Source organism: Capricornis sumatraensis, chromosome 17 (genome assembly GCF_032405125.1).
Source record: "Capricornis sumatraensis isolate serow.1 chromosome 17, serow.2, whole genome shotgun sequence".
NCBI lineage: Eukaryota > Metazoa > Chordata > Mammalia > Artiodactyla > Bovidae > Capricornis > Capricornis sumatraensis.
Window position 1 is genome coordinate 43,103,108 of NC_091085.1, and position 8,704 is coordinate 43,111,811.

An 8,704-nucleotide genomic window follows, 5' to 3' on the forward strand; every position below is an offset into this window, starting at 1 on the left:
GCCTGGTAGACTGCAGTCCATGGGGTCACTAAGAGTTGGATATGACTGAGCGACTTCACTTTCACTTTTCACTTTCATGCATTGGAGAAGGAAATGGCAACCCACTCCAGTGTTCTTGCTTGGAGAATCCCAGGGATGGGGGAGCCATCCCAGGGTGGGTTGCCATCTATGGGGTCACACAGAGTCAGACACGACTGAAATGACTTAGCAGCAGCAGCAGCAGCAGCCTGGTCTATCTCCCTTCTCATCTCCCTAACTGCCTCAACACCCCTCATCTCTGTCACTGATAGTTAAGAAGAGATGATGTAAGTCTGGATCATTTGGTGGCCTGTCTGCATGAGGAGTGGAAAAATATGCCAGAGATGAGAGGAAATATCAGAAGCAATAAGAAAGTAGGCTTATAGGAAAATATGAGACTAGATCTTAATAAGTTTATTTGAGCTTGTGAATCCAACAAGTGTCTGATGGAGAAAACCTCCAGATTTTTCAGAAGTCTGAGCTTATGTATCTTTTTCAAGATTTACTTTCCAATTGAAATTTTCTTCCTCTGATACCAGAAAGAATAGCACTCATGGAAATGACTCAGCAAAACAAAATGAAAGTGAAAGTCACTCAGTTGTGTCCGATTCTTTGCAACCCATGGACTATACAGTCAATGGAATTCTCCAGGCCAGAATACTGGAGTGGTCTCCAGGGGATATTCCCAACTCAGGGATCAAACCCAGGTCTCCTGCATTGCAGGTGATTCTTTTACCAGCTGAACCACAAGGGAAGCCCAAGAATACTGGAGTGGGTAGCCTATCCCTTCTCCAGTGGATCTTCCCAACCCAGGAACAGAACTGGGGTCTCCAGCATTGCAGGCTGAAATTTGACCAACTGAGCTATCAGGGAAGCCCATAAAACAAAATGACTTATGCTCTATAATGACTCTTCTTCACACACCCATAACATAAACATTTTTAGGAGAAAATCAAAATAATTTAGTCCACATTCACCTAAATACATTTAAGTTCCAGTCATAGGGATTCAATAGACAATTTATTTTTTTTAAGGAAAACTTGCTGTAAATATTTCTCAAATGCTTATTGTATGCAAAAGGAACCCAAATTTAAATAAAAATATTCCTCTCTTTCTCTAGGGAGCAGTGTAGTTTTGGGTCCTCCAACAAACTGATGGATCTTATTAGAGGATTAGAACTGACAGATATTATTGGGAAGAAGGGAGAATGAGCCAGAGAAGAGGAAAATAGAAGGTGTGAACCTTGCGAAGCTGAAAGGGAACGAAAAAGGAATAAGTATGAAGTTACTGCCCAAAGCTGTCCATTAAATGAGCCCTGCAACTCAGAGAAGTGAGCTGCCTAGCCAGGGAAGCTTAGCTTCAGCAGGTGCTCACAGATGGGTCCAGAGGAATCTGAGTAGTGGTAGTTGCTCGTCAACTCTGCTGCCTGTAGCAGGAGATTAGATGAGTACATTTTCATAGTCACACATAAAAGTAATTAACAATGAACTAAAAGAGAAAAAGCATGCTAATGAGGTTAACAAAGCAGTGGTATCAACACAAATACACACACACATAAACTTGAAATTAAATTTAAGAGAAAATCAATATTTAAGGAATTAAGGAAAGCTACAAAAGAAAAAACAATATTTAACCTCGACTTGAAGACAAATAAGTTTTCCATAGCACAAGTGGAAGAATGACTTTCCAAGCAAAGGAACAAGATAACTAGAGCATGAAGACACTGGAATACAGGGCTGGGTGCGGGCATCCACTGATGGTCCTGGTATAGTTATGTGACAGGTTGGACTAGATTGAGAAAAATGTATCATGCAAGTTAAGCATGTGTTACTAGCTCTTTGGTCTCGGCGGCAGAAGCAAGATGACGAAGGGAACGTCATCGTTTGGAAAGCGTCGGAATAAGACGCACACGCTGTGCCGCCGCTGTGGCTCTAAGGCCTACCACCTTCAGAAGTCGACCTGTGGCAAGTGTGGCTACCCTGCCAAGCGAAAGAGAAAGTATAATTGGAGTGCTAAAGCTAAAAGACGAAATACCACCGGGACTGGTCGAATGAGGCACCTAAAAATTGTATACCGCAGATTCAGGCATGGATTCCGTAAAGGAACAACACCTAAACCCAAGCGAGCGGCTGTTGCAGCATCCAGTTCATCTTAAGGATTTCAACGATTAGTCGCACAATAAATGTTCTGGCTTTAAAAAAAAAAAAAAGAATGTGTTATTACTACACATATGTGGAATCTAGGGAAAAAATGGTGCAAATCCTATTTGCAGGATAGGAACAGACACACAGAACAGTACAGATGTAGAGAAGAGACGCTTGGACGCAGAGAGGTAAGGGGACCTGGGGTGAACTAAGAGACTAGCACTGACATATACACACTACCATGTGTAAAATAGATAGCTAGTGGGAAGTTGCTGCAAAACACAGGGGTTTCAGCTCGGTTCTGTGTGCTGAACTAGAGGAGTGGGATGGGAATGGGTGGGAGGGAGGCTCCAGAGGGAGGGGATATATGTATACATATAGTTGATTCTCATTATTGTACAGCAGAAACCAAGCAACTATCCCTAATTAAAAACAAAAAAGAATGTTAGGAATTAATATATGTTAAGAATGTAATAAAATTAACATGTGTGAAGGGGTCCAATTCTTACATCAACAAAGAGGGTAGATTAGAAATGGAGAGATGGGGAGCGAGTACAAGGCAGCTCCAAAGTGAAGGTGAGAGCAGATGGGAGGCGGTGGAGATGAGGAAATAAGGATGGTTGAGGCAGGAAGGAGCAGGGAGGGAGGAGCAGTGAGTCTCATTTATTTGGTACCCAAGCCTTGCAGGATTTTGCAGCTAAATATTAATAATACAGAATATAGACAGCTTTCAGAGAAAAGATGTTCAGATTTATACTTACTGAGTTCAAGACATAGCTCACAGCATATTGTGTTATCACTTCTTCATTCCCAGCTCCAGAGTTTAAATCATGGCTCCACCATTTACTATCTATGAGACCATGAGCAGATCCCTTGAATTCTGTGCCTGTGTCCTCCTCTGTTATGTGGGAATAATGATGATATCTGACTTTTAGAGTTGTTTTGAGTGCAACCCACTCCAGTACTCTTGCCTGGAAAATCCCATGGATGGAGGAACGTGGTAGGCTACAGTCCATGGGGTCGTAAAGAGTCAGATACGACTGAGCAACATCACTTTCACTTATGAGTGTTAAAAGATTTTTTATACTTCTTTTATTTTATTTTTCATTGAAGGATAATTGCTTTACAGAATTCTTCTGTTTTCTGTCAAACCTCAACATGAATCAGCCATAGGTATACATATATCCCATCCCTTTTGAAACTCCCTCCCAGCATCTCCCTCCCCATTCCACCGCCTAGGTTGATACAAAGCCCCTGTTTGAGTTTCCTGAGCCACACAGCGAATTCCCATTGACTATCTATTTTACATGTAGTAATGTAAGTTTCCATGTTTCTCTTTCCATACATCTCACCTGCTCCTCCCCTCTCCCCGTGTCCATAAGTCTATTCTCTGTGTCTGTTTCTCCATTGTTGCCCTGTAAATAAATTCTTCAGTACCATTTTTCTAGATTCATATATATGTGTTAGATTTAATTGGCTATAGTTATTGTCACTGTGATTATTATTTTTTCAGAATGCTCAACAGGCACTTATATAACTGATAGCTTTTCTTCCTCACAATTCAAACAGAAAGTAACACTAGTCACCTTTTTAAATTCTGTACAACTCAATTTATAAACTGATAAAATGCTATAATTCTAGTCTTCTATAGATAGATAGATATTAGTGAAAAAAGTGAAAGTGAAAGTGATAATTGCTCAGTCATGTCTGACTCTTTGTGACCCCATAGATTGTAGCTTGCCAGGCTCCTTTGTCCCTGGAATTCTTTAGGCAAGAATATTGGAATGGTTAGCCATTCTCTTCTCAAGTGGCTTATTCCCAACCTAGAGATCAAACCTGTGTCTCTGCATTGCAAGCAGATTGTTTACCATCTGAGTCACCAGGGAAGCCCTATATATATGTATATATATACACATAGATATACATACACTATTTATGTATTTAATTTGAACATGTTACTTTTTGCTGAGTAAATAACTCTGTTTTATTAATTTTTAATCAGAGTTATTGGATTTGATGTATTTCTAGCTTGTCCTGTAGCTTACATCATCAGGAAACTTAGATAATAAAAGTAAATTCCTGAAATTAGAATATATAGCCAGTTTTTTGTTTTTGTTTTTTTTTTTTTTTTGAGAAAGAGAGAATACAGGCTGAACTTTTCTCCCCTCCTTTCTCTTTCTATGCTACCATGGCTTTATAGTTCATTTTCTCACATTTCATACTAAAGCAATAAATTTTATCTCTTAGCTGCATTGTTTGTTTTTATTTCCCAATGAAAAATATTCTTTTCATATTTCTATTTTTTGATTCATGTTATTTAGTTTAGATCTTATCTACTTTTACTTTCTACTCTATACATTCTGATTATGTGTATTATATTTTGTTATTTTATATGTAATACAATACATAGTATTCCTTTACAATACATGAGGATTCTTTTCTTTTAACTCACCTTCTCCAAAAAAGTTAAAGCCTAGGTCATCCTATTAAATGCTAGGTATTATCATTTGCTATGCATATATAAAAATTACTGCTCTTATAACGATTATTTTCTTTAAAACTTGTTAAACGATAATATTGTTACTGGTTTTGTGATTTACATGTCCAGTGTCATGATCTATAAGTTCACACCTCCTTCTCTTCAGAAGTCTCCTTTCCAGGGTACCTCATCATTCTATCTTCCTGCTCCAAATTGGACTACTGAATCTTAAGATTTGATTTAGGTCATACCTGAATGGTCTAGTGATTTTCCCTACTTTCTTCAATTTAAATCTGAATTTGGCAATACGGAGTTCATGATCTGAGCCTCAGTCAGCTCCTGGTCTTGTTTTTGCTGACTGTACAGAGCTTCTCCATCTTTGGCTGCAAAGAACACAATCAATCTGATTTCAGTGTTGACCATCTGGTGATGTCCATGTGTACAGTCTTCCCTTGTGTTGTTGGAAGAGGGTGTTTGCTATGACAAGCTCATTCTCTTGGCAAAACTCTATTAGCCTTTGCCCTGCTTCATTTGTACTCCAAGGCCAAATTTGCTTATTACTCCAGGTGTTTCTTGAATTCCTACTTTTGCATTCCAGTCCCCTATGATGAAAAGGACATCTTTTATTGGGTGTTAGTTCTAAAAGGTCTTGTAGGTATTCATAGAACCGTTCAATGTCAGTTTCTTCAGCACTACTTGTCGGGGCATGGACTTGGATTACTGTGATATTGAATGGTTTGCCTTGGAAATGAACAAAACAAATGCAAAAAAGCAAAATGACTGCCTGTGGAGGCCTTACAAATAGTTGTGAAAAGAAGAGAAGTGAAAATCAAAGGAGAAGAGGAAAGATGTACCCATTTGAATGCAGAGTTCTGAAGAAGAGCAAGGGGAGATAAGAAAGCCTTCCTCAATGATCAGTGCAAAGAAATAGAGGAAAATAATGGAATGGGAAAGACTAGAGATCTCTTAAAGAAAATTAGAGGTACTAACGGAAAATTTCATGCAAAGATGGGCTCAATAAAGGACAGAAATTGTATCGACCTAACAGAAGCAGAAGATATCAAGAAGAGGTCGCAAGAATAGACAGAAGAACTGTACAAAAATATCTTCATGACCCAGATAATCATGATGGTGTGATCACTCACCGAGAGCCAGATATCCCAGAATGTGAAGTCCAGTGGGCCTTAGAAAGCATCACTACGAACAAAGCTAGTGGAGGTGATGGAATTCCAGTTGAGCTATTTCAAATCCTGAAAGATGATGCTGTCAAAGTGCTGCACTCAATATGCCAGCAAATTGGAAAATGCAGCAGTGGTCACAGAACTGGGAAAGGTCAGTTTTCATTCTAATACCAAAGAAAGGCAATGCCAAAGAATGCTCAAACTATCGCACAGTTGCAGTCATCCCGCGTGCTAGTAAAGTAATGCTCATAATTCTCCAAGCCAGGCTTCAGCAATATGTGAACTGTGAACTTCCAAATGTTCTAGCTGGTTTTAGAAAAGGCAGAGGAACCAGAGATCAAATTGCCAACATCCGCTGGATCATCGAAAAAGCAAGAGAGTTCCAGAAAAATATCTATTTCTGCTTTCTTGACTATGCCAAAGCCTTTGACTGTGTGGATCACAATAAACTGTGGAAAATTTTGAAAGAGATGGGAATACCAGAACACCTGACCTGCCTCTTGAGAAATCTGTATGCAGGTCAGGAAGCAACAGTTAGAATTGGACATGGGACAACAGACTGGTTCCAAATAGGAAAAGGAGTACATCAGGCTATATATTGTCACCCTGCTTATTTAACTTCTATGCAGTGTACATCATGAGAAACGCTGGGCTGGATGAAGCACAAGCTGGAATCAAGATGACAGGGAGAAATATCAATAACCTCAGATATGCAGATGGCACCACCGTTATGTCAGAAAGTGAAGAAGAACTAAAAAGTCTCTTGATGAAAGTGAGAGAGGAGAGTGAAAAAGTTGGCTTAAAGCTCAACATTCAGAAAACGAAGATCATGGCATCTGGTCCCATCTCTTCATGGCAGATAGATGGGGAAACAGTGGAAACAGTGACAGACTTTATTTTTTGGGTCTCCAAAATCACTGCAGATGGTGACTGAAGTCATGAAATTAAAAGACACTTGATCCTTGGAAGAAAAGTTATGACCAACCTAGACAGCATATTAAAAAGCAGAGACATTGCCAACAGAGGTCCATCTAGTCAAGACTATGGTTTTTCCAGTAGTCATGTAAGCATGTTAGAAATGGACTATAAAGAACTTGAGCACTGAAGATGATGCTTTTGAACTTTGGTGTTGGAGAAGACACTTTAGAGTCCTTTGGACTTCAGGGAAATCCAACCAGTCCATCCTAAGGGAAATCAGTCTTGAATATTCATTGGAAGGACTGATGTTGAAGCTGAAACTCCAATACTTTGGCCACCTGATGCCAAGAACTGACTCATTTGAAAAGACCCTGATGCTGGGAAAGATTGAAGGCAGGAGGAGAAGTGGACAACAGAAGATGAGATGGTTGGATGGCAACATCAACTCAATGGACATGAGTTTGAGTAAACTCTGGGAGTTGGTGATGGACAGGGAGGCCTGGTGTGCTGCAGTCCATGCAGTCGCAAACAGTCGAACATGACTGAGCAACTGAACTGATACTGACTGACTGAATCTTAAGATTAAACTATTACATGGCTATCATCCTCAGACCCTATTAGAATATATTTATTGCTTCTTGTATGTGATATATTTCCCTTTTTTGCTTATTTTTTTAAAAGAAGTAGCCTCCAAGGAATTAAAAGGAAATTAAAGGAGATGAAAGCTTATAGTTTTTCTGGGTACTTTATTAAGAGAATGTTCCTAATTTATCTTTTACCTTGATTGCCTCATGTTTTGAACCAAATGTTAAGATTTGCTTTGCTTCAGAATTTTAAAGGCTTTCCTCTCTTGTCTTTCCTTATTTGTTGCTTCTGAGAACCATACTATCATTCAGATTCCCTCTTATTGTTTTGGGAATTCTTTCTTCCTTTTATTTTAAAGCTTTTTCTATCTTTATTCTCATTTGACATGCTAGGGAAATACTTGGCCATTTTCAAACTGGGAAAGGATGCTTCTCAGTTCTGGATAGTTATGTGCTTGATTCGCTATGGTCAAAGCAATATCATCATAACCACCTTCTATCTCCTTCTCATGGGAAAAGAGAATGATCAAAATCCCCTTCCCAATGAATTATGAGTTAGACTTTGTCAATGAGAGGTACTCCAGGGACTGCTGTATGCACACACAAAGGATAGACTTTTGATGCAGAATGGCAAGCACTAAAATCAACAGCAGTGATTTGAGATTTTTAAATTACATTAGGTTGGTGCAAAAGTAATTGTAGTTTTTAAACTGTTGAAATTGGAATGTGTTCTTACATAAATGTGGTTATGTTATAAATCATTTTAATGTGCATTTCTTGCTATTTTTGCTAATTTATTACTTGTTATTTATATTTGTTTTAGATTATAAAGATGACATTAAACAAAAAGAAAATTTGAGCAATCTTCTTATTTGAGTTCAAAATGTAAAGCAGCAAAGTAACCTGCAACACCAATGGTGCATTTGGCGCAGGAACTGCTAATGAACATACAGGCAGTGGTGATTCAAGAAGTTTTGCAAAGGAGGCCAGAGGCTTGAAGATGAAGAGTATAGTGGCCAGCCACCAGAAGTTGACAACGACAAATTGAAAGCAGTCATCAAAGCTGACCCTCTTACAACTACACGAGAAAACGCTGAAGAACTCAATGTTGATCATTCAATGGTCATTTGGCATTTGAAGAAAATTGGAAAGGTGATAAAGCTTGATAAGTGGGTGCTTCATGGGTTGACTGAAAATCAGAAAAATCATCATTTTGAAGCATATCCTCTCTATTCTACACAACAACAAAAAGCCATTTCTCGATAAGATTGTGACTTGTGACAAAAAAGTGGATTTTATGTGGCAATCGACAATGACCAGCTCAATGGTTGGACCGAGAGCTCCAAAGCACGTCCCAAAGCCAAACATGAATCCGAAACA

At 38.9% G+C, this 8,704-nt stretch overlaps 1 pseudogene; it reads left to right on the plus strand.

Moving 5' to 3' along the window:
• The first annotated feature begins 1,858 nt into the window (after positions 1-1,858).
• LOC138093934 (large ribosomal subunit protein eL37 pseudogene) lies at positions 1,859-2,203 on the plus strand (annotated as a pseudogene).
• The last annotated feature ends 6,501 nt before the right edge of the window (positions 2,204-8,704 follow it).